The sequence below is a fragment of the Pinus tabuliformis genome, chromosome 5_1, assembly GCF_031772625.1.
Source record: "Pinus tabuliformis cultivar Carrire ecotype Pingquan chromosome 5_1, CPIR1, whole genome shotgun sequence".
NCBI classification, from domain to species: Eukaryota; Viridiplantae; Streptophyta; class Pinopsida; order Pinales; family Pinaceae; genus Pinus; species Pinus tabuliformis.
This window is the reverse complement of record NC_142305.1, coordinates 103269461-103296756: the sequence shown is the minus strand read 5'-3', so window position 1 is coordinate 103296756 and position 27296 is coordinate 103269461.

Here is a 27296-nt window from a genome sequence, read left to right as displayed (position 1 = left end):
TGACCTCTGGATCTCCTTTAAAACTGATCACTTCCAATCCTATAGGTGTTGTTCTATATTTGTAGGTTTACAGGATAGTGAATTGTTTTGTCCATATCTCCCAAACAGTATACTGGATTGAGCTGAAACTTTTTGAGCATGTTTCCATCATCATTATGCACCTCCCCATAGAAAAATTTGGTCAATGGATGCATGGATCTTGAGAAAAACTAAAAATGGCTGAAGGTGATGGAGGCTGATTTCTTGGAAACTGTGCACTGGAATTTTATGAAATTTCTTGGGCCCATTACCATCATTCATACACATCTCCCCATGAAAAAACTTTTTAAATGGATGCATGGATATTGAGAAAATACAAAAATGGCTGAAGGTGATGGAGGCCAATTTCTTGGAAACTGTGCACTGAAATTTGCTAAAATTGCGTGAGCATGTTACCATCATCCATGTGCATCTCCCCTTGAAACAACTTGGTTTCAAGTTATGGCAAAAACAAATTTCTACTCTACGTATTTTTGTATCTTGTAGTAAAACAGAGCATCCTGTAGTTTTTTAGGACAGGAAGGAAAATGAGGGGTAGAAGCTTGAGAATGATTGGTGGATGGTGAAAATAGATGAGGGTGATGGATTGGCATGGCCTTGGCCTTGTTGGAGCATTTGAGTGAAGTAGGTGAAAGTCAATCTTTTGATTAGGCTTGACCAATTTTCCTTTTGGTAACAGCTTGTTCTTGTTGCTTGCAGATGTTGGAGAGTACATGCATGCATGGGGCAAGGATTTTTTTTTTTTTTTTTCTTTGTTTTTCTTCTAGGCCTACTAGCCGCCTCAAGGAGGTTTTCAACTAGTAGGTCTGCCGAGGCACCTCAAAGGAGGTTTTCACCTAGGATCTTTTCATTTTTCCTCTTTTTTCTTTTTTCCAACCCATTGACTGCCTCATGGAGGTTTTCAATCGATGAGCCAATCTAAGGCACCTCCAAGGAGGTTTTCACCTTAGATTTTTATTTTTTTCTCTTATTTTTCGTGTTTTCTTTCTTCTACCCTACCCTACTTGAAAAACAAAATCACTTTCAAGTATAAGAATACTTCCAATGGAGCCATGTGCACATCAAGATGACAGAAAAAATGATATGGAGGCTTGAAATGTATGCTTTGACATGTATCTGGATTTCAGAGACCAAATGATTTGACTTTGAAAGGATCAAGCATAGCTGAGGAAGAGAGTGATGCTGCAACTTAGTGATTGTCTGGAACCATATTTCAATATAATTGTGATTTCTCTGGTCCTTTTACTGATCTGGATAATTATTCATGTCTTCTTCTACCATGACCTTCAAATATTCCTCTTTTTCCTAATTGTTCTATTGAATACATGGAGTCTTTGATGGTAACCATGAGGGTGTTCTCTCAATCTCTGATTTTTATGTATGCTCTTCATCAATCGCAACCCATGGTTATGTGGTCTTCTTATTTGAATCTTATTTTTTTGGATGTGGTACTTCAATGATATCAAGATGATCTCATTTTTGCAATACTCTTCCTGAGCTATGGTGAATATCATTGATCTCAAGAGGAGATATTTGGAAGTGTTGTACCTCAGCATTGTAAGTGGGTTGAGCTACTTCAATGTGTGGGTTTGGGAATGGTGGTACAAGTAGTTGAGTGGGAGTGTATATCTGAGATGGATGTGGATGGGGTTGTGGTTGTGGTGGAAGTGAATGGTAAGGATAACATGGAGTTTAGTATGGAGGATATTGTGGATGGCTCCATTAAGTTCCTTGCCAACCTTTTTACCAAGATTGGTTTTGGGTTTGATATGGCCAATGTTGCCAAGGAAAGGGTGTGTTCCAATTACTTTGAGGTGGATATGCATAACCTTGAAATTTTTGAATTAGGCTCTTGCATTATATCAAGCTGAATAGGCTGTCATGGTCCTCTTGGAGCTACATAACATATTTGCATTGGCAATTTACTTGCCCCATTGTCCTCTTGGTAAAAGTCCTTCAACCTTGGTGATGATGAACAATGTTTAACATCATGTAATTCTGCAAAACAAATATCATCATTTTCTTTTCCTTCATCTTGTATTCTTAACATTTCTACTTGTTTTGTTAGATTGCTAAGAATTTCTATTTTAAAATCATCAAACAAATTTCCAAGTTTAGCTTGACTTACCGATCTTGATGTTGATTTACCTACTCTTGTTTTTACTCTTGATATGTGTTTGCATGTTTCACAAATTTCCTCAAATGATAATTGATATACATCACCTCTAACCATTAGATTAAGAGATCAGTCCATTCATCCCTAATTGTTCTAAGTAAGAGGGTTTTTAGTGTGTCGGATCCTAAATGATGTAGTTTTCCCCTCTTAACATTATACATGAACCTCTCTATTAGATCCTCTAGACTCTCATCTTCTCTTTGATTCATTCTAAAGGTTTCTTCTTTAATATCATGATCTTTGTATTTTTCTAGAAATATCTTTTGCATATCATTCTATGATCTTATTGAATTAGTCCCTAAACTCATGAACCATTTAAGAGCTCTATCCTTCAATGTTTCCAGAAATGATCTCAATTTTTGAGTTTTCAATAAGTAACCATAAGATCTACAAACAATTTCAAATTCAAAGAGAAAGGTTTCCGGATCCTCTAACCTTAGACCATGATATTTTGGAAGAAAAGATGGAGGAATGTTCTTCATGTTCACATTGATATCCGTATCTTGAATGGGAAATTCGATAGGATCTTCCTCATTGTCATCTTCTCCATCCATTTCTTCTACATTCTTTGCCATATCTTCTTCTTCTACCTGCAAAAGTGAATGGTGATATGGCGCTTACTGCACCATGTGATCAAATGGTGGGGGGGGGGGGGGGTTGGTGTTGGAGTATTTTTTGTTTTGTTTCTATGATTGAATGAAAACACTAATGTAATGCACTTTTGAAATGAAATATGCCTAATGCAATTAATTTTTTGTTTTTTCAAAAATTAAAAAGAAATGAATCAACTAGGGAAGAAAACAATGCATACCTTGGCACCTCCTTGGCAATGGCACCAAAAAGTGATGAGCCTCAGTATTGCAACAAGAATGTTGCAACTCCCACGGCTACTGACTTTAATTATCATTCCGGGGTTCATACAAACTTAATAGGTATCGGCACTATATGTTCGGCATACAATGTGTCCTTCCTTTGTTGTCATGATGTAATGGAGTGCATGTACTAAAGTCAAATCCTAAACTAATTGCAGAGAATGAAATGTTTGAAATGGAATCTTAAAATATTGCAAGAAAGAAAGTACAAGGAAAGAGACAGAAATTCAATGACAAATCACACCATTTCCTAATTAACTACCAAGAAACTATGCTTTGCAATAATGCTAAATTATCATGAACCAAATGCTACTATCTAAGCATGGAAGTAAGAAGCATCAAACATCACTAATGTGCAAGTCAAGGGACTGAAATAAATATGTTCTTGTCTTTTTTTTTTTCATACAAAATCAAGCAAACTAATTTATTTTGGTGATGTGGCAGGTGAATTGAGGATGTTGAAGGTTGGATGGAAGGATTAGGAGATGTTTGGATGGTATGGGAGACCCTTGGGAGGCTTTTGGTGACTTCCCAAAGGTTTTCCATCAATTCGGCCTCAAAACAGGCCATTTCAGGAAAACCTATAGGATGTACTAGAAACCTACAGGATGATCCTGTAGGAACTATAGTGAACCTACACGATACAACCAAGAGAAAAATGTGAGATGTTGGAGGTGATTGGAGGCCTAGGAAAGGTGTGTGATGGGTAGAATGGAGTGGGAAAATGCCTAGGATCACGTAGAACTCAAAACCAAAGTTTGGAGATGGATGGATTTTCTTAAAAATATTGGAGAAGTTTCCTTGTGAAATGATGAAATTGGAAAGGGTTTAATGACTAATAAAATCAAATCCAAATTGGATGGGACAATTTTTTTTATTAACTAGGATGTCTTAGGTCCCTATTTGTTATAGAAATATTTGTGCACCGCAACCCCAATCTTATATGTTGATAAACCAAGGGCTATTTAACCCCTAAAAGTGTTTTTTCATACCCTAAAGGATCATGGTCAACTGATTACATCATTCCCCAAAAGTTCCACCTGAAAAACCATTCAAAACTGGCCAAAACTGGACCATACTAACTACCTCACTATCAAGGTGTGATGCATACTGACTTCTACACTAGCCAGGTGTGATGCATACTAAAGAGGCCTTCTGTAGGGTGTGATGGGTGAGGATGGACAAATGTCCAAGACAGTTTGCTAAGTGGATGCTCATGGAATCTTCCAGAAACTTCTCCTGTGACACTTGTCTCTCTGAATTTGCCCAGGGATGAGTAAGAGATCCAAGAAATATCCAAGTGGAACCAAGAACTACAAGTGGAATGACACTAATCAAAAACCCATAGATGACTCACACCCTTGCAGAAATCTATAAATGGATCCTTCATCTGAGAGATCTAAAGGCTAGTTTTTTGTAATTTGTAAGGAAGTGTTGATAGTTTATCTTTGAGAGAAGACATTGTATTTTTGGGTGATCTTGCTTTTCATGAGGTGAAGACTACTTTGATGTTGTGAGGATGATGTTGGATCAGACAGCTGGGTTGTAATTCTCCCTTCTATTATTAATAAAGTTCTTTGAGTTTTCCTCCATACAATCATGTATTTGTGAATGTTGTTATTTGTGAATTCCATTGTATGTTCAATGTATTTTTGATTCTGCATTGTTTATGATAGAATAGATCGAGATGCTTTGATGGTGTTTTCTTACTTTGTCTCTACAGATATTCATTGAGCGGGATAAGTAGGAGAAGAGGTGCAAGCTTTATCAAGGGAGAGAGGAATCAAGCAAGGAGTTAAGCGGAAGATCCAGGTTGGTCCCTTTGCTTCTCTCTTATCTATCATACATAAATGAAATCACAAATTGATTTGATTGTTTGTTTCTAGGATAGCTGCCAATCCTAGTGGGACTAGCAGATCAAAAAGACACTAGTTTTCCTGGAAACAAAATGGAGACTCTGTTGGGGATTGAATAGTTTGTTTGTGTGATGTTTATTGTTTGTTTGATAAACTATAGACAGAGCCTGAAGATAGCCAGATAGCCTTCGAACCGCTTTTGCTCTGCAATTGCGAAGTAGATGAATACTGCTTCAGTCAATCTCTGGTTTAGTTTTTGATTTGAACATCTGACTTACAAAAATACTAGATGACTTGTTGGTAGCTTGATAACCTCCCAAGATCATACCCCTGTACTTTTTTCTTTACTTTTCATAATAGCTCAGCCTAAATCACTGAACTCAGCTACAAATTTGAGCAAAAACCCACCTCAGTTTCGTTCCCTGGCCCATCGCACTGTCTATCACTGGAAGCCAGTATGCATTGCACCTCCCGTGTGTAGTAGGTGAGATGCATCCCTGTTTTTGTGAAGCACAGGTGTGATGACTGAGTAATCCTATTTCTCTTCTTGAAATTTGGGTTTTTATCCTTGTTTTCATCTCTCTTTAGTTGTTTTGCTGCTTATGAACAATATCTCATTGTTGAAGCCTCCTTGCTTTACATAGTTCAGCGTCCATTGGTTAGGATTAGTAAATGTTTTTATGTATTTTTCCGTCATTTGCAATACTTAGTCAAAAGGTTTCTTAAATCGAACTGTCATTTTGGTGCAAAAAAGTGTTGTAACTGTCGTTTTGTATCAAAAAGTGAAGTGTCGTTGAGTCTTCCTTCCTTGGATAGTCGATTGAACTTTTTGTCATGTATTTGATTTGATTTGTTGATATTTGAAGTGTCAAAAGCATCTTCTATTCGAAATTGTTAAGTGTCATTTAAGTCTTCCTTTCATTTTGAAAACGAAATTGTCAAAATGTCGCTTTGAAGAGAATATTTCAGATCTATACTCAGTTTTCCTTTTTGACATTTCTCACATTAAGGGAATGAAAAACAAATACATGCATCTTCATTTGCATTTAGATTGTGTGCCGAAAATGATTTAGGAAAAGTGCATTTAGTGTGTGCTCTTTGCTCTCTATTTGAAAGAATCGTAATCTTCTTTCCTTAGTAGCTAGGATTTCAATTAATAAAGAATAAACACCGATTGTTTATCATTTTAGATTGCACATTTAGGAATTTTACATATACATCACACGATGAACCTTGAAAGGAAAACTTCTAAGCCATATCAACTCTAAAATAAATTTCAATGAACTTAACAACACTTTGGAACCTAACGCAACACATCTAGGGGTCTAGGCTAGAGATGTGTTCCAGCATCGTAAAATCTAGTAACTATTGTTTTCATTGAAGGTTGGGTGATTCCTCCTCCTTGATACGACAAGTGCTAGCATGGACTTTTGTTCCTCGTACCGTCAAGTATATATTGGAAGACCACAATAGGTTGATATCCCTTATCCATAGGAAGCCGTGTTTGTCGCCCTATCGATCGAAATGCACTGAACACAACATTCGGGAAGATTGACTGCCTTACATAAGTCCTTGGTAATTTCTCTTTAATTTATCACCAAGGTGTATTTTGCAGTTTTGCGATTGGTTTGGTAATCCCTCTGTCTAGATTTCCAGAGTAGTCACTTTTGTTCCTTTTCGGCTCCTTAAAAGAAAAGGTCCATATGAGCACTTGTCACTTCAAGCTCATTAAAAACCAAAGGCGAATAGAATCATATTTAGCTTTTTCTTGACTCTTAAAAATTGAAAAAGAAAAGTTGTGTCAAAGCGTCATTAAAATTTATTTAAATTCGGAATAACATCCCCATTCCTTCGATCTTAGGTTGAGTTAATGGAGTCTATCAATCATGGAATCCCTCTTGAGGGGATTCCTAGCCCTTTTACATCTTGGGGAAATATTGGTGCACCTCATATGGCCACATTGTCTTTGCTAGGCCTGACTATTGGTCTACTAGTGTGGCTGTTCTCAACCTCAGTGGTTCAAAATAACGTGATTCCTCAGCAATCAAATCAGCATCCAGTTGATACTGAATTTGACCCTTCACTTTCCTCTTTGTTTGTTTCTCCCTCCCATTCTTCATCTTCGCTTGGTCAAAATAGTGATGCTAGTAACCAAGTTCCTGAGAAGAAGAAGAAGAAAGGAAAGGAGAAGAAAAAGAAGAAGTCCGTTAAGCAAGGGGGCAACCATGAATCAACTGGTGAAAATCCGCACACTAAATCTCCAAAATATCCTTGTCTAATTTGCGAAGGAAACTATTTTCATCGAGATTGTCCTTGCATTCCATGGATCTTGAGAGAATGGTCTCCCCGTTCGCACCGTCCGGTGTCATCAACCTCTGGTGATCATGTTGACAGCACACCATCAACTAGTGAAAATGAAATTCCTGGATAGAAAGGAAAGGTCAAAACTCCATGTGAAATATGTGAAGGGGACCATCGTCTTCCCCGTTGTCCTTTATTGGATGAGGCCAAAAGAGTCTTACATAACTGCCCTGCTTCACCACAACGACTTCCACTTAGATATAAGAAACTTTCCCCTAGTCCTTTACTAGTTGAAAATCCGACTGACTTAACTGAACCGTTGGTCGAAACACCTATTGTTGAAAGTAAATCTTCTGATTACACACTAGACCAAAATCAACAGGTCGAGATGGTAGTCGACCCAGTCCTGCCTTCAAAAGATCCACCTTCAGATGATATCATTCCCAAAGAGAGTGAGAACGATACTGTTCAAATTCTTTTTGTCAGTTCAAAGTCCAATGAACTTGGGGGCAATCCACCCATTCCTTCACAACATGAAGAGAATCCCCTGGTTCCCGCTACTCAGGGGGTTATTCTACTAGTTTATTTGGTACCCCCTCCAAGCAGTTTGATTGTTTCTTTTGATTGGAATTGATTAGCAAGATATTGCCTTCCTTATAATATACCATTCTGAATCATAGTACAAGTTTACAAAATGATCGTGTCTGGCACTATCATAGATGAAGGGGCTTCAGTGAGTATCCTTTCCTCAACTGCTTGGAAAGCGCTTGGTTCGCCAACGGTTATGCTTGGTAAACAAAATTTGTTAGGCTTTAACAAAGGAACCAGTCGACCGTTAGGGATCCTTCCTAAGTTGCCGATAACTTTGAGAAGGAAAACTATTCACTTGAACATGATGGTAGTCCAAGGGTCGTTAGATTACAATCTACTCCTTGGACGTGACTATGTTTATAGCATGGAAGCTATTGTTTCCACACTCTTTCGAGTGATGTGTTTCCCGCATGAAGGAAAAATTGTCCAGCTTATTGACCAGCTTTCATTTCCCAGTTCAAACATAGTGCCAAGTCAATCATCATCCCTAAATGGTCTTTTTGAGTCAAGAGTTTCTCTTCAACCTTCATTCCATCCACCTAATTACCATGAGTAGTCTCGTGAATTTAACGAAGCTTAGAGGGCATGCACCCTTGTCAATTTGGCAGATGAACATAGTTTAAAAAAAAAATAGGTTTTCCTGTAGGTTATGTGATTGGTCCGAAACGCCATTCACTTTTGTCTGCGCTGTGGATGAAGCCAAGGAATTGTTTTGTCTATTCTGTGGATGAAACCATCCTACCATGTGAATTTCCCTGTAATTTAAGTGATTGGTCTGACACACCACTCACCTTTGTCTAATTAGCGGACAAAGCCATGGAAGTGTTTTTTGTCTAGCTCCTGACAAAAACAATCCTGCTTAACTATAGTGATTCCCATATGGTTACTGAAGACTCCCATTTTCTTGATGCCTGGGGCATGCAAACCTTTTTATGCAAGCAAGAAAACAACCAGTTTCATTTTTTAGCTTTCTAGTATTTCAACTTCTTAGGTTAGGTGATTGGTCACCATTCACCTTCATCTATTCTGTGGGTGAAGCAAAGGAAGAGTTTTGTCTAAACAAGCTAATGAAACCATCCTACCTAACCTCAGTAGTTCCTTAGCTTTTTAGTGTTTTTAGCTTTGTAGTTTGGTCATTCCTAGCTTACATAAAAAGGAAACTGAGCATATGTTATCGTAGAGTTCAAGCTCACTAAAAATGAACCTACCAATGAAGGACATCTTTGACTCTCACGAGCATACTTTCCGCAAGGTTCGAGCTCATCGCTAAAAAATGAACCTGCACTCAAATGAGAAATGTTATCGTATGGTTCAAGCTCGTTAAAAAATAAACCTACCAATGAGCATATGATCCCCCAGAGTTCAAGCTCGTTAAAAAGTGAACCCACCTTCAGTAAATAATCTTTGTGATTGCCACTACATTAGCCTTTTGAGCCTTGGTTGTGTTCCTGCTATCACCTCCATTCTTTTGGCCGATCATTATGCTTCCACTTGATTGTTTACCATTTTTAGGAATAGCTGCGATGAGTGGTCTTGTTAGCCACCCTCTTCACATCACCATGTTTCGAGAAGTTCTAAGATTACCCAGAACTAGTTGCTACCCTAAACGCCACTCGTTCCTCAAAAAACGAGTCCACTTTAAACCCTTTTCAGACTCGCTAAATATGAAAAGATTGTCAACCAATTGGCCTCTCCAGCTCGCTAAAATGATTGGAAGCACCATCCCTCCTATTTATTTTAAACTTTTCAGACCTGAGGGATTATCTCATGAAAAGTTCGAGCACTTGTCTTTTCGGCTCGTTAAAGTGATCGAAAAATTCATCCATTTTGTATTATTTTAATCTTTTTTGGACTTAAGGGATTATGCTACGAAAAAACTACTGGAGTTCTCTTTTCGTCCCTTTTCAAACTCTCTAAACATGAAAAGGACTGAGTTGTCTTTGTTGTTAAACTCGTTAAAACAATAGCGACAAACTTGTCCACCTAGATAAGAACGAGTTTTACTGTCGCTAGACTCGCTAAAACATAGCAACAGGTTTGCCCAAAGGGAAAATTATAGAACAAGCATATGTTATCCTCCTCAAGCTTGAAAAAAATACAGAGGTACTGGTCAGCAATGACTTGGGAAAAAGGGAAGAAAACTTAAAGAATTTTATTAGTAGCAGGTCGCTCTTGAACATGACACTTTCACTCCATCACCATGATTGAGTCAGGTTGGGTCATTCCGTTCACCGGCCATATCGCCATTGGTCCTCCATACCATCCATCTTTTGGGGTTAACGCTACCAATCCATCTCAGTGTTGCCAATATGTTCAAGAGAAGTCATTCAAAGAATTCACAATTCAGTTAATGCCTCATCCACTGCAATACCTTCACCCTTCATTTTTCATGACCACCATTCCTGAACCTTATATCATCAGATCGTTTTCACCTCCACAAAATCATTTGCTTCGATTCGTGTCATAGATGTGGCATACATCAAGGCCCTCCTACAATGAGTCACTTCTTGTTGACATCAACTCATTATCCAAGAAGTTGACTTAGAAACAACCCTTTCATTACTTTGAAGCTTGCATGCCTCAATGGCAAGTTTCTCACTTCCGGTGACAGGTTTACATCAATGGCCTTCGACCGAAAGATTTTGCGTGGTGTTCGACACCGGATCATATATTCACACCATGTGAATTGTACTATGATACCTTGAGGGTCATTATCATTATCAGTGATTCCTCTCGTGCCTGTTAATAGCTTACATTATTGGCTGGTAATCAAGCGATGTCTTTCCATGTTCGACTTCAGGACATCTTTTCACATGGATTGACTTGTACATCGGGCGAAGATTGGATGAGTTTTGAAGACCTCGAATCTAGTTTCATCCATCTGGGCTGTGATATATTTAGGAATATAAAGACATCAAATGTACACAGAAGCTGCACAGATAGTCATCTAAGCCAGGGAAGATGACTCTTCATATGAAGAATCACTAGTCTGCAACTGCAGATAATTGTCTGTCCTATGTACATGAAAATGAATTTGTAAAGTTGAGCATCGAATGCTCACCTCAGCTAGATCATGAAAATAATATGATGATGATGTATTGTATTGTATCTTATATAGGTCACCTTCCAGTTCGAATACCTCGGATCCTCCTGATAAAGCATTTCACGCAACATCAAAAGATTTACGACTTCATGCTTTAGGGGGAAATTGTTATAGACATATTTGGGCACCGCAACCCCAATCTTATATGTCTATAATCCAAGGGATCTTTAACCCCTAAAAGTGTTGTTTCATACCCTAAAGGATCATGGTCAACTAATTACATCATTCCCCAAAAGTTCCACCTGAGAAACCACTCAGAACTGGCCAAAACTGGACCATACTGACTGCCCCACTATCAAGGTGCGATGCATACTGACTTCTACACTAGCCAGGTGGGATGCATACTAAAGAGGCATTCTGTAGGGTTTGATGGGCGAGGATGGACAAATGTCTGAGACAATTTTCTAAGTGGATGCTCATGGAATCTTCCAGAAACCTCTGTGACACTTGCCTCTCTGAATTCGCTCAGGGATGAGTAAGAGATCCAAGAAATATCTAAGTGGAACCAAGAACTACAAGTGGAATGACACTAATAAAAAACCCAGAGATGACTCACACCCTTGTGGACATCTATGAATGGATCCCTCATCTGAGAGATCTAGAGGCTGGAATTTTGTAATTTGTAAGGAACTACTGATAGTTTATCTTTGAGAGAAGACACTGTATTGTTGGGTGATCTTGCTTTTCATGAGGTGAAGAGGGCTTTGATATGGGAGGATGATGTTGGATCAGATAGCTGGGTTGTAATTCTCCCTTCTATTATTAATAAAGTTCTTTGAGTTTTCCTCCATACAATCGTGTATTTGTGAATGTTGTTATTTGTGAATGCCATTGTATGTTCAATGTATTTCTGATTCTACATTGTTTATGATATAATAGATCGAGATGCTTTGATGGTTTTTTGTTACTTTGTCTCTACTGGTATTCATTGAGAGGGATAAGTAGGAGAAGAGGTGCAAGCTCTATCAAGGGAGAGAGGAATCAAGCAAGGAGTCAAGCGGAAGATCCAGGTTGGTCCCTTTGCTTCTCTCTTATCTATCATACATAAAGGAAATTGCAAATTGCTTTGATTGCTTGTTTCTAGGATGGCTGCCAATCCTAATGGTACTAGTAGATCGAAAAGACACTATTCCAATTTGAATCACTCAAAAATACATACGTTAACCCATGCAAAAGAAATAAAAAACATCACTAGTCGAAAATCTAGAAATTTGAGAACTAGTGAGCTAGTAAATCTAAAAAATGCCTAACCAAATCAAGTGCAAATGCAATGGGGTGATTTTTTTTATGAAATAGAATGTTTTTTTGATCTAATAAAAGTGGAATCAATTTGATTGAAACTTGTTAGCATGCTCTAAAAAATATCAGAAATTTATTGTTCTTTGCTAAACAGGAGGTCCAGCAATCTAGATTTGGGAATAAGAAGATCAATCCAAGAAACTCAATGATTATTATGAACTTCAAAAGATTTTCCAAGGATGAAATAATGCTTTTGATCCTGTAAAAAAACTCACATCAACCAATTAACTCAATCCTACAACAAGAAATCATTAACTCTAATTGCAGAAATAAAAATAAATAAAAACAAGAGATGCATGTGGATAAGCAATGAAAAGAGGGAAAGAAATGATACAAAAGGGCTCTGAGGTTCCTGGGATGGCCAAGCCCAAGGAAACTCAGAGACCTATGGAGGAGAACAAGATTTAGAAGCTGAACTTTACACCAATCTTCATTATTTTCATCAATAGAATTACATCCCTGCAAGAAAATAAAATGGAGCTACAAAAATACAAGCTCTCTCCATAATAACACTAATGAAAATCTCTCCCTAGAGGAAAATTCGACTTGGTAATTATAAAAAATTATTAGGAATCATTCCCCATGAATGGAGGAATCTTTCCCACTCTAGAATCCCTTGATTAGTGGATCTAGTCCCCAATACTAGGAATTTGCATTAAATGACAGGGAACACATTCCTAGATTTTCTCAATCCTTCCCTAGAGGAAAATTCGACTTGGTTCTTATAAAAAATGATTAAGAATCATTCCCCATGGATGGAGGAATATTCCCCACCAAAATCCCTTGATTAGTGGATCTTCTCTCTTGATTGGTGGATCTTCTCCCTTGATTAGTGGAACACATTCCTAGATTTTCTCAATCATTGGAGTTCCACAATTTGTGCCATAATTCTGTAATATCTTGTTGACTTATTATTTATTATTGATCCTCTAGTAGTAGGGAACAAGTCCCTAAATTATCTCCTCCTCCAACTCTTCATAATCTGCCCAATATTCTCATAATATTCCACAAAAATAAATAATATTAGGCACAAAAATTCAATTATTCATAAACCTTCCTAATGAATATATTAAAGTTAAAAATAAATTATCTAATTCAAAAATAAAGGTTTAATGTTCTGAAGGATGGTCATAGGCCTTAATTTATGTTTTAAATTAGAGGAATGGGCCTTAATTTATGTCTAATTTAGAGGCTCATTAATGAGCATAATTCATTGTCTTGTGTCAAGCTCGTTAAAAAATGAAACAAGGAATATGAGGATAATTCCTAGTCTTGTGTCAAGATCTTTAAAAAATGAAACAAGGAATATGAGGATAGTTCCTGGTCCTATGTCAACATCGTTAAAAAATGAAACAAAGAGTATGAGCATAGTTCCTTGTCTTGTGTCAAGCTTGTTAAGAAATGAAACAAGGAATATGACCATAGTTCCTTGTCTTGTGTCAAGCTCATTAATAAATGAAACAAGGAATATGAGGATAGTTCTTGGTCTTGTGTCAACCTCGTTAAAAAATGAAACAAGGAATATGAGGATAGTTCCTGGTCTTGTGTTAACCTCGTTAAAAAATGAAACAAAGGGCGTGAGCATGGTTCCTTGTCTTGTGTCAAGCTCGTTAAAAAATGAAACAAGGAATATGAGGATAGTTATTTTACTATGTCAACCTCATTAAAAAAATGAAAGAGGTCCCACAACATAGTTCCTTGTCTTGTGTCAAGGTCGTTAAAAAATGAAACAAGGAATATAAGCATAGTTCCTTGTCTCATGTCATGCTTGTTAAAAAATGAAACATGGAATATGAGGATAGTTCTTTTACTTTGTCAAAATAATTAAAAAAATGAAATAGGTCCCAGAGCATAGCTCCTTGTCTTGTGTCAAGCTCATTAAAAAATGAAACAATGAATATGAGGATAGTTCTTTTACTGTGTCAACCTCATTAAAAAAATGAAACAGGTCCCAGAGCATAGTTTCTTGTCTTGTGTCAAGCTCATTAAAAAATGAAACAAGGAATCTGAGTAGAGTTCCTCATCTTGTGACATGCTCATTAAAAAATGAAACAAGGTCCCCTAGAGCAAAGTTCCAATTTGAGTCTTTGACTAGATCTTGTAAAATCCCAGTCAAGTCTTTCACTTCATCTTGTAAATTAACCATCATTCCATCCATCTAATAGCCACTAGTAGTCTACTTAGGTGAATGTAATGAAGCTTGGGGGCATGCACCTAGAATCAAATCATCATGTTGGGGGCATGTAAACCAATCTCAAACATAGTTTTTACATGGTTCAAGCTTGTGTAAAAATGAAACTGAATCCAAGCATAGTTTTTCGTTTCAAGCTTGTGTAAACATGAAACTGAATCCAAGCATAGTTCCCTATGGTTCAAGCTTGTGTAAAAATGAACCCATCTCCATTTTAACCCTCGTGATTTCCATTCTATCAACCTCTTCTATCAGATGAGCCTTGGTTTTTCTCCTTCCATCATCACTATCTGCTTGGTTGATCATATGCTTTCACTTGGTTGTTTTACCCTTTTTGAGGAACAGTTGCAATGAGTGGTCTTATTAGCCAGCCTCTTCACATAAATCAACATGTTTTGAGAAGTTCCAACATCACTGGAACCAATTGCTATCCTATATACCACTCATTCCTCTAAGTGGAGTCCTCTTTAAGCTCTTTTTAGACTCTCAAAATATGAAAAGATTGTCGAACGCTTGTCCTTTTCTGCTCATAAATAGATTGGAAATGACATCTACTCAGTATAAGTTTAATCCTTTTCCGAACTGATATAGATTACTTATGAAAATGGAATACATTGATTGAACATGGTCAATAGGATCTCTCTTGTATTATTTTATGCTTTTTCAGACTTGAGAGACAAATTTGTGAAAAATAACTTGTGGAGTTTTCTTTTTGTCCCTTTTCAAACTCTCTAAACATGGAAAGGACCAAGTTCTCATTGTCATTAAACTCATTAAAGCATCAAATAGCGACAAACTTGTCCATCATGACAAGACTGAGTTTCACCTTTGCTAGACTCATTAAAACATCACATAGTGATGGATTCACCCAAAGGCTAGAATTATACATCAAGCATATGTTATCCTCCTCAAGCTTGTTTAAAAAAAATAAAGAGGTACTGGTCAGCAATGACTCGAGAAAATGGGAAAAGGGATAAATCACTTTATGGTAGCAAGTCGCTCTTGAACATGATACTTTCACTTCATCTCTATGGCTATTTGGGTTGGATTATCTGCTTGATGGTTATCATACCTATGGTCTATAACACCATCCATCACTTTGGTTTTGGGTCAATGCTTTCAATTCATTCAGTGTTCCCGACATGTTCAAGAGAAGTCACTGAGTAAACTTCATCCTTTGCAATACTCATAAAAATTCATTTTCATGACCGCCATTCCTAAACATTGTGTCGTAAGTCACATTTTGTCTTAAAAATAATTATGCTTGTTTGATGTCATTGATGGGGGATACATCAAGACCCTCCTGCGACAAGTCACTTCTTTTCGACATCAACACATTATCTAGGAAGTTGACATATAAACACCCTTCCAGTACCTTGAGGCTTGCATACATCAATGGCAAGTTTCTCGCTTGTGGAGACAAGCTGACATCATAGGCCTTCGATCGAAAGACATTGTATGGTGTTTGACATCAGAACATCTATTCACACCATGCAGAATGCACTATAGTACCTGTTAACACCCAGGTTGTTCCCTTTGACTCCTGAGGGAATACGGCCGGGGTAACCACTAACCAAGCTTTGGATTACAGGTTCTAGCCTACCTGTAATCAGAGAGGGCTCTCTCTTTTTAGTTTTAACTTTGTTTTTTTGAAGATTTTAGGCTAGTTATGAGGTGAGTGTTTGTTTGAATTTTGGTTGTCAGCTATTGTTCAAAGAAGGGCATGTAAGCATCAAAGAGAGTTCAGTCCATTGGGCATGTGGAGTCCAGAAATGAATAGCATTTGATATCTGTGATAAAGAGAGGTTCACTGCAAGGCTAGATGGGTATTCATGATACAAACTTTGATTTTTAGAAAAGAAACAGTATGTATTGCACCAGTGAAAGGCAGTTAAGAGTTCTTTCACAGTGCAACAGGAAATAATAGACAGGTCCTAATCAGCAGCAAGGGAGAATTACTGAATAAAGACTTATCATATGATTAGAGAAAATAGGAGCATTTAAGAATTCCACAGTTGCAGCTAATCCTGGAGAAAACATATTTAGTAGTAAAGATTGAGTTCAGTGTGTTTTTAATGGACAAATCCTGAACTATTCTTTTTCTTTTCTACTAAGACTAATCACCATACATCACAGATAGATTACGTAAGAAATGAAACACAAATACAGTTAGAAAACACTTATTGTATCAGGCCATAACACGAGAATCCTGCAGCAGTCAATAGTTTTATCACAACACGTCTTATGCCAAACTCATTTTGGAAATCAACATCTCCTTTGCATTATGTCTTTCAGAGAATATACAGCCGAGTTCTCTTGAACAAGTGAGCCACAACAACCCCCAATAAGCTATGCAGGGGTGCATTTATACAAAATATCACAAAAATATCTCAACAATGAGTTATTGCACAATAACTTCTTTTACCAACTTTCTAAGATATTTCTTACAAACTTTAAAGCTACTTAAATAAACACAGGACAGTTGTTTGCTGTTTGTCAGAAATTCTTGACTTTTGGGTTCATGGGCCATCTGAGCTCCTTGCGGCGATTTCGATTGCTTTGCCTTTATGCTACCACGTCAGGGCACTGCTGTATTCGGACAGATCATCTATGATGCTCAAGCTGTGCATAGTCACTGTCCACCTCATTCAACTGTTTTCCTGTTGCTGTGAAAAAACTTTTAGACCAAAATTTAGACTTGATTTAAAGCAAAGTTTTAATCATATTCGTCCACCACTCATCAATGGGCATTTGATGTCTCTGCATCTTGATTAGGGTCTCATCTGCCTCTGTATACTTATAATAATTAGGGGGCACTTCAAAAAGGTGCTTAATTTCATGTTCAATGAAGAATAAATTCTCTAGTTTATCATAAATCTCTTGCCCTGATGATGGGCCAACTGCTTCTGGATTGCTTGTTGTAGCTGTCAACTGATTAGCTGCATAATTGTTGACCCTTTTAGCATACTGTTCATGGGACAACAGTCTTCCTGCACTGGTCACTAGGCTAGGATTCCCTCTGCCATCTGGTAGTCTCTGTCAGCCAGGGGCAGCCATTCTAGTTCTCTTTGTGGGGCATTTAAAGGTGGAATGTTTAGAGCTACTGGTGTCTCCATGTGTTTGGTGCTGCTCAAGAAGAATTTTACTTGGGAATTTAGGCAAATGCGGCTTTGTGCGGCAAATTGAGGTAAAAAGGATTTTCAATGAAAACAGGGCGGTTCTGGTGTAAAAGGGGCACAATTGGTCACTCTTGGGAGAAAATGATCACTAGCAGGACAAGGAAGCTTGAGTTTCAGGGGAAAAATGGCAATTCTGGGCATTTTTTTACAATGAAGAACAAACTGAACCAGGTGCAGGAAGGATTGGTAAATACCTGGTCACGGCGCAATGGGTGGAGGCTTATCCAAGCCGAATTGTGGGCGGCCACGGCTTTGAATCAATTTCTGCAGGTGGCGGCGAGAACGTCGTGAATATCTCATGCAGGAGGCATAACAGTCCTTTTCACAAAAACGCGAAAAATCATGATTTTTGGCGAAAATATAGGAATTTTGGCCTTTGGCGCGCTTTTGTCGGATGACGTCAGCATGACGTCATAGGTGGGGTCATGGTACGGAATGATGACGTGGCAGCCTGTGAGTGGTCCACGTGGACGGGGGACGTGGCGGACAGCTCGGAGCGATGGTGGGTCGGGCGCTGATGTGGTGCTGACTCGACAATGGCGTGGAGGTGACGTAGGGTCGACTTGGCGGGCGGTAAACAGAAAGCGGTAAGCCGTAATATCGGACCGCTTAAGGTACGGGCGCGGTTTTGGCAGGAGGCCGCCCGATGCAATTATATTCTGACGCGTGTCCAGCGCCCTACATCATCATTCTGAAATTTTCGGGCGCTAAAGTACTGCCATCAGAGGCAGCCCGATATTGCTGAAGACCGTCGGATCGGAGGGCCCAGATCCGACGGTTGACGGGGAGCAGACATGATAGGACAATACGGCAGGGAGCGGGTAATAAACAATTATTTTTTCTGGGAGTGCGCGCCAGGGTGGGACTTTAGCCATCGGCGGGTTTTTTCAATGTTTTGTGGGCAAAAATGGGTTTTTTGACATTTATTTGCAAAATGGGGTTAGGGCTGTTAAACCCAGCGGATCTTGATTTAATCCCGAGACATAATGTTAGCGTTATTTTTCCTTTAGCGCTTTAATTTCTTTGCGCTCTGACCTTTTGGAACCATAAGGCTATATTGCCTAGGGGAAGGGGTATATACATCTTTTGGGGTTTTTTATGTACAATAGTGATATAATAATAGGGAAAAGGGGAACATAGGGAGTTAAGTAAATAATAGAGTTAGTAGTTAGTATTGGATGGGAGATATGGAAGAGAGGAAGTAAACACTAAGCTTTTTAGGGAACAAACTTAGTTATGAGAGTAGATCAAAATGAAAAGATTTTTACACAAGAAATGTGGCTCTTCTATATAACAAGAATCAACAAATAAGTTTGATATCTGTCATGAACAAAGGTGATAGTGGGATGTTAGAAAGAAGATTGATGGGGAATGATTGGGATGTTAGACATGCTTCACTTTGTTGCTACAAAATTGTTGAATAGGAAGATCTGCACTGGCCACCATGTGTTTCCTTTGCTTAGGCCAGTGATATGAAAGAAATCATGCTTCTACAACCCCATCTACCTACCCATTCTATTGCCTAGCATTTTTTATTACTTCAGGGAGGGTGCACTTAGACTAGCAAACCCTCAATTGCTCTTTTTCTTTTCTTTTTGCATTTTCTTTTGATTTTCTATCTAAGGCTAGCCTTATTACTTCCAAGGCCCCAGATTAAGCAATTGGGAACCTTCATTCTCTACCTAACTACTGATCTGCCAAGATTGAACAGTTTGGACAGATTTCTTTCTCTAATCTACAACAAAAATTGAAATATGGCATGACCCAACTTAGACTGTTGGATCACCCATTCAAAAGTAGGACAATATCAAACAACTGTAGATAGGTGTTTTCCACAAAATATGAGATCTTTGCATCACCAAAGTAGAGCATATTTGGCACTTCCCCTGCCAATCATGAAAAATGAAACCTATTGGTATAGGTAGCAAACAGTACCTTCAGAATCATTATCATTATCATTATTGATGATTTCTCTCACGTCTATTAACAACTTACATCATTAGGTTGTAATCAGATGGTGTCTTCCCATGTTCAACTTCAGATTACATATTCACATGGTTAGACTCGTATTTGAGAAAATGATCGGATGAGATAGAAGACCCCAGATCTTGTTTCATCCATTCAGGTTGCGTTTTCAGGAGAGTACTAAATCATCTATACGATGGATTTACACAGATGGTCATCCTATCAAGGGTCTATATCTGTAGACGACTATATAATTTATGTACATGTAATGAAAATTTTATATGTTGAGTATGGATATGCCTTCCCTCAAAAATTCATAAAAAATTCAAAATATCATGATGTTATGTATTGTAATTAATGTAGGTCATCATCTGCTTTAGATCCTCCCCGTCACATCGTAAATCATATCACTAGACATTACCATTTTTGACTTCATGCTTTAGGGAGCAACTGTTACAGGTCTATTTGGGCAGATCACTCTCGACATTCATATCAGTACAATTAGGGCTCATTAAACCCTAATTCAATTGTTACATGCCTGTTATAGACATATTTGGGCACTGCAACCCCAATCATATATGTCCATAAACTAAGGGCTCCTAAACCCCTAAAGGTGTTGTTTCATACCCTAAAGGAACAAGATCAACTGATTACATCATCTCCCAGAAGTTCTCCATGGAAAACTACTCAGAACTGGTCAAAGCAGGACCATACAAACCGCTCCGTGCATAGTGTGCGATGTATCTCACCTATTACACACGGGGGGTGCGATGCATACTGGAAAGCCCTTCTGTAGGGTGCGATGAGCAAGAGCAGACAAATGGCAAAAGCAGTTTGCTAGGTGGAAACCCAGAAAATCTTCTAGAAACTACTCATATGACACTTGCCTCTCTGAATTCACCCAGGGATGAGTAAAAGATCTGAAATCTCCAAGTGGAACCAAGAACCATTAGTGAAATGACACTAATCAAAATCCCAGAAGCTAACTCACTCTCCTGAAAACATCTGTATATGGATCCCTCATCCAAGAGATCCAGAGGCTGGAATTTTGTAATTTGCAAGGAAGTGCTATAGGTTTCTCTTTGAAGACATTGTTGGGTGATCTTGCTTTGTATGAGGTGAAGAGGGCTTTCATGTTGGGAGGATGATGTTGGATCAGACAGCTTGGTTGTAATCCTCTCTTCTACTACTTCTATCAATAAATCTATTTGAGTTTTCCTCCATATGCTTGTATATCTCTGAATCTTGTTTGTGTATGAATTTATATGGTTAATGTACATCTGATCCTACATTATTTATGGTTATAGATCTCTATGCTTTGATGGTATTTTGCTGCCTTGACTCTACAGGTGTTCTTTGAAGTGGGATAAGCGAGAAATGAGTGGTGAAATCTCTATCAAAGGAGAGAGGAAAAAAACAAGGAGACTAGCGAAAGACTGAGGTTGGTGCTCTTTGCTTCTCTCTCATCTATCTCTCATAAAGGAAAACACAAGTAACTTTAATCTATTTGTTTCTAAGATAGCTACCCATATTAGTGGGACTAGTAGCTCTGAATGGACACTAGTTTTCCCGATAACAAAATGGTGACTCCACTAGGGAACAAATAGTTTGTTTGTTTTGTTACTGTTGTTTGCTTTATAAACCATGGATGGAGCCTAAAGTTAAGCCAGCTAGCCTTCGAACTGCTTTTGCTATGCAACTACAATGTAGATCAACGCTGCTTCAGTCAATCTCCGGGTTGGTTTATGAACTGAACATATATCTTGCAAACATCCTAAGTGCCCTGGTGGTAGCTCAAATAACCTCATTATATCAGCCCCTATACTTTGTGTTTACTGACAATCATTAGCTCAGCCTAAATCCCTGAACTTAGCTGCAAACTGTGAGTGAAAACCAAGCACAATCTCGTCCCTAGACCATTTCACTGTCTCTTCTAGGAAATCTGGATGCATCGCACCTCCCGTGTGTTGCAAGTGATATGCAGCCCTGTTTCCCTGTGTTATAGGTGTGATGATTGACTAACACTATTTCTGCCTCCAGATTTTGGTTTTTTCTTCATTGTCTTCAGCTTTATTAAGTAATTTTGCTGTCTATGATCAGTATATCTCTATTGAAACCATCTTCCTTTACATTATTCATCCTCCATCAGAAGGAATTGTGAATGTTTTTTATGTATTTTTCATCATTTACAGTTCTCCTTTGCAAATAGTAGCTTAATCGAACTGTCGTCTTTTGATTTGAAAGTGTCGCAAGTGTCTTTTTCAATCAAGAAAAAGAGTGTCACAAAGCATTCCTCTTTTAGATAGTTGATTACACTTTTTCCGTTGTATATGATTTGAATCATTAGTATTTCAAGTGTCGAAAGCAATTTTAAATTCAAAATTTCAAAGTGTTGTCTTGGCTTTACTTTTGTTTTTGAAAATAAAATTGTTAATATTGTCACTTTGGAAAGAATATAATTCAAATCTATACTTTGTTTTATTTTTGTCATTCTCACATTAAGGAAACTGAAAAACAATACATGCATGTGCATTTGCATTAAGACTAGATGTTGAAGTTGATTTAGGAAAAGTGAATCTAGTGTGTGCTCTCTGCTCTATGTTGAAAGAATTTCATTTCTCTTTCCTTAGTAGCAAGGATTTTCATTGTAAAAAGAGAGTAAACAATTGTTTATCATCTTAGATTGCACATTTAGGAATTTTATATCTACATCATGTGGTGAACCTTAAAGGCAAACTTCTTAAGAAAGATAAACTATAAAATAAACTTCAATGAACATTAAAAACGCTTTGGAACCTAACACACAACATTTTGAAGTCTAGGCTAGAGACGTATTCCAGTGTCGTAGAGCCTGGTAACTATCACTTTCATCATAGGTTGGGTGATTCTTCCTCTTTGAGACAACAAGTGCTAGTACGGACTTGTGCTTCCATGTACTGTTGAGTATATATTGGGAGACCATAATAGGCTACATCCTTTATCCTTAGGAAGCCGTGTCTGCCACCCTATTAATCGCAATGCACTGAACACAACATTCAGGAAGATTGACTGTCGTACCGTAAAAAGTATTCTGCAGTTTTGTGATTGGTTTGGTAATCCCTCTGGCTAGATTCCCAGAGTAGTCATGTTCGTTCCTTTTCAAACTCCTTAAAAGAAAAGGTCCATTTGAGCACTTGTCACTTCAGGCTCATTAAAAATCGAAGGTGACTAGAGTCATCTTTAGTCTTTTCATTACTCTTAAAAATTGAAAAAGCAAGTTGTGTCAAAGCATCATAAAATTTATTTTAATTGGAATAGCGTCACTATTCCCTCATTGGTCTTTAGGTTGAGAAATGGAGTCTACCAATCAAGGATTTCCCCTTGGAGGAAATCCTAGTCCCTTCTCTTCTTGGGGAGATGTTGGTGCTCCACATATGGCTACATTGTCCCTTCCAAGACTCACAATTGGCTTGCCAGTTTGGCTTTTCTCGACCTCTGTCATTCAAAACACCACAATTCCTCAGCAATCCAATTAGCAACTAGATGAAGTTGCTCCCCAACCTTCTACTTCGTTTGTTTCTCCCTCTCCTTCTTCCTCTTCTCTTGGTGAAACTAGCAATGCTAAAAACCAACTAACAAGAAGAAGAAAGGGAAGGAGAAGAAGAAGAAGAATCCAACAACAAAAGGGGGAAACAAAATCCACACGCTGCACCTTCCAAACCTAAATCTCCATGTGTCATTTGCAAAGGATACCACTATCATCGAGATTGTCCCTACATCCCACGGATCTTGAGGGACTGGTCTCCCCGCTTGCACAATTTGGTGTCTTCAACCACTGACAATCATGTTGAGAGCACACCTTCAACTAGTGAAAATGAAGTCAATGGAAAAAAAGGAAGATCCAAATTTCCTTGTAGACTCTGTGAAGGTGATCATGCCCTCCACCGTTGTCCCTTCCTACATGAAGCTAAAAGAGTCTTGGATAATTGTCCTGCGTTACCGCAGCAACTTCCACCTGGATACAAGAAACTCTTGCTGAGTCCATCGCTAGTTGAAAATATGATTGACACATCGTTGTTGTCGGTCGAATCACCTAGCATTGAAGATAAACCCTTTGAGTCCACACTGGACCAAAGTCAACAAGTCGAGACGACAGTTGACCCGATCTTGTCTTTAGAGGGCCCACCTTCAGATGATACTGTCACCAAAGAGAATGAGAACGACACCGTTCAAATTCTCTTCATAAACGTAGACTTTGATGAACATGGGGGAAATCTACCTATTCCTTTATCGTAGGAAGGAAGTTCGCCAAAGATTTATCCGGTTGTTTATTCAGTCCCACCTCCAAGCAACTGAGTCGTTTCCTTCGATTGGAATCTACTAGGCAGACCCCACCTACCATCTAATGTACCATTCCAAATCATAGTACAAGCTTACAGAATGATTATGGTTGGTACTATTATAGATGAAGGGGCTTCTATGAGCATCCTTTCCTCAACTGCTTGGAAATTTCTTGGTTCGCTAATGCTTCTACCTGAGATTCGAAATTTGATAGGCTTCAACAAAGGAACCAGTCGACCGTTATGGATCCTTCCAAATTTTCCTATAACTTTGAGAAGGAAAACCATTCATCTAAACATGATGGTAGTCCAAGGAACTCTAGATTACAGCCTATTCCTTGGACCTGACTACATTTATAGCATGGGAGCTATCATTTCCTCACTCTTTCGAGTGATGTGTTTTCCACATGAAGGCAGAGTGGTTCAGCTCGTAGACCAACTTTCATTCCCTGGTTCGAACATAGCTATTAGTAAAATTCCATCCCTAACTAGTCTTTTTGCACATGGAATGTCTAATCAATATCCAGTTCATCCACCTAATGATCATTAGTGATTCGGTGATTGTGACTGAAACCCAGGATGCATGCGCCCTGGTCTGCTTCGGCAGGAAAACCCTAAATATAAGGTAGGTTTCCGCATGGGAATATGACTAGTTTGACAATCCTATCCGTCTAGGAAAATGGATCAGGCTGGAAAAGGATTCCCCCATCAAAGGTTATGTGATTGGCACTAACAACAGTCACCTTTTTCCATTTCGATGGACATTGCCAAGGAAGTGTTTTGTCTATGACGCTGATGGAACAATCTTGCTAATGCGAGAAATTCCATATGGTGACCTGGAAACTCTACTTTATACCTGGGGGCATGCAAACCTTTTTGCATGCAAGTGAAAAATGACCGTTTATTTTCTTAGTTTGTAGACTCTTAACCCTTTAAACTCATAGGTTGGTCATTCCTAGCTTGCATAACGAAAGGCTTCGGAGCAAAGTTTTGAATGGTGCAATCTCCCTAAAAAATGAACCTATCAATGAGGCATCCTTATTATACGACTGGCACAAGTAGTTTTACGCGAAGTTCAAGCTCGTTAAAAAATAAACCTAGCAATGAGTAAGTGTTTCCATAGAGTTCAAGCTCATTAAAAAAAATGAACCCCACCTCCAGTAAATAACCATTTTGATCGCATGACTCTTAGCTTTTGAACCTTGGTTGTGTTCTTACCATCACCTCCACTCTTTTTTAGTCGATCATACACCTCCATTTGATTGTTTACCCTTTTGAGGAACAGCTACGACGAGTGATTCTATTAGCCACCTTCTTTACACTGTCATGATTGAAAAGTTCCAAACCTTACCTGGAACCAGTTGCTATCCAAAAACATCACTTGTTCCTCAAAAAACGAGTCTCCTTTAAGCTCTTTTCATCTGACTCGTAAAATATGAAAAGATTGCTGAGCAATTGGCCTCTCTAGCTCATTAAAGTGATCAGAAGTGCCATCCCTCCTCTAGATTTTAATATTTTTTGACCTGGGGGGTTATTACACAAAAAGATCGAGTGCTTGTCTTGTTCGGCTCGTTAAAACTATCTAAAAGTCATATCTTTCGTATTATTTTACACTTTTTCAGACTTAAGGGATTACATTACGAAAAAGGACCACGAGAGTTGCCTTTATGTCTCCTTTTAGACTCTCTAAAATTGAAAAGGACTGAGTTATCTTTGTCATTAAACTCGTTAAAACAATAGCGACAAACTTTTCCATGTAGACAAGAGTGAGTTTCACTATCGCTAGGCTCGTTAAAACATAGCGACAGGTTTGCCCAAAGGGAAAATTATAGAACAAGCATATGTTATCCTCCTCAAGCTTGACAAAAATAAAGAGGTACTGGTCAGCAATGACTAGGGAAAAAGGGAAGAAAACTTGAATAGCTTCATTGGTAGCAGGTCGCTCTTGAACATGACACTTTCACTCCATCACCATGATTGAGTCGGGTTGGGTTATTCTGTTCACCGGTCATATCACCATTGGTCCACCGTACCATCCACCTTGGGGTTAACGCTACCAATCCATTTCAGTGTCACTGATATGTTCAAGAGAAGTCGCTTAAAGAATTCACCAACCTAGCTAACATCTCATCCACTGCAATACCTTCACTCTCCATTTTTCGTGACCACCACCCTAAACCTTATATCATCAGATCGCTTTCACCTCCACAAAATCATTTGCTCCATTTTGTGTCGTAGATGTGGGATTCATTAAGGCCCTCTTATGATGGGTCACCTCTTGCCAACATCAACTCATTATCCAAGAAGTTGGCTTAGGAACAACCCTTTCAGTACTTTGAAGCTTGCATGCCTCAACGGCAAGTTTCTCACTTCCGGCAACAGGTTTACATCAATGGCCTTTGACCGAAAGATTTTATGTGGTGTTCGACATCAAATCATGTATTCACACCACGTGAATTGTACTGTAGTACCTTGAGGGTCATCATCATTATCGGTGATCCCTCTCACACCTGTTAACAACTTACATCATTGGCTAGTAATCAGGCGATGTCTTTCCATGTTCGACATCAGAACATCTTTTCACATGGATCAACTTGTACTTCAAGCAAAGATTGAACGAGTTTGAAGACCCTGGATCTAGTTTCATCCATCTGGGCTGCGATATATTCAGGAAAATAAAGACATCAAATGTACATCACAGCTACACAAATAATCATCCAAACTAAAGGATGATGGCTCTACCAGAATCATCAGTCTGCCACACAGATGATTGTCTGTCTTATGTACATGAGTATGAATTTATAAAGATGAGCATGGGAATGCCCGCCTTAGCTAGAACATGAAAATATTATGAATATAATGTATTGTATTGTATCTTATTACAGGTCACCTTCCAGTTCGAAAAACCTCGGATCCTCATTATAAAGAATTTCACCTGACATCAAAAGGATTTACAACCTCATGCTTTAGGGGCAACTGTTATAGAAATATTTGGGCACTGCAACCCCAATCACATATTTCCATAAACCAAGGGCTCCTAAACCCCTAAAAGTGTTGTTTCATACCCTAAAGGAACAAGGTCAGCTGATTACATCATCTCTCAGAAGTTCTCCATGAAAAACTACTCAGCACTGGTCAAAACAGGACCATACAGACTGCTCCATGCATAGGGTGTGATGCATCTCACCTATTACACACGAGGGGTACGATGCATACTAGAAATCCCTTCTGTAGGGTGTGATGAGTGAGAGCAGACAAATGGCTTAATCAGTTTGCTAGGTGGAAACCCAGAGAATATTCTAGAAAATGCTCATATGACACTTGCCTCTCTTAATTCGCCCAGGGATGAGTAAGAGATTTGAAATCTCCAAGTGGAACCAAGAACTATCAGTGAAATGACACTAA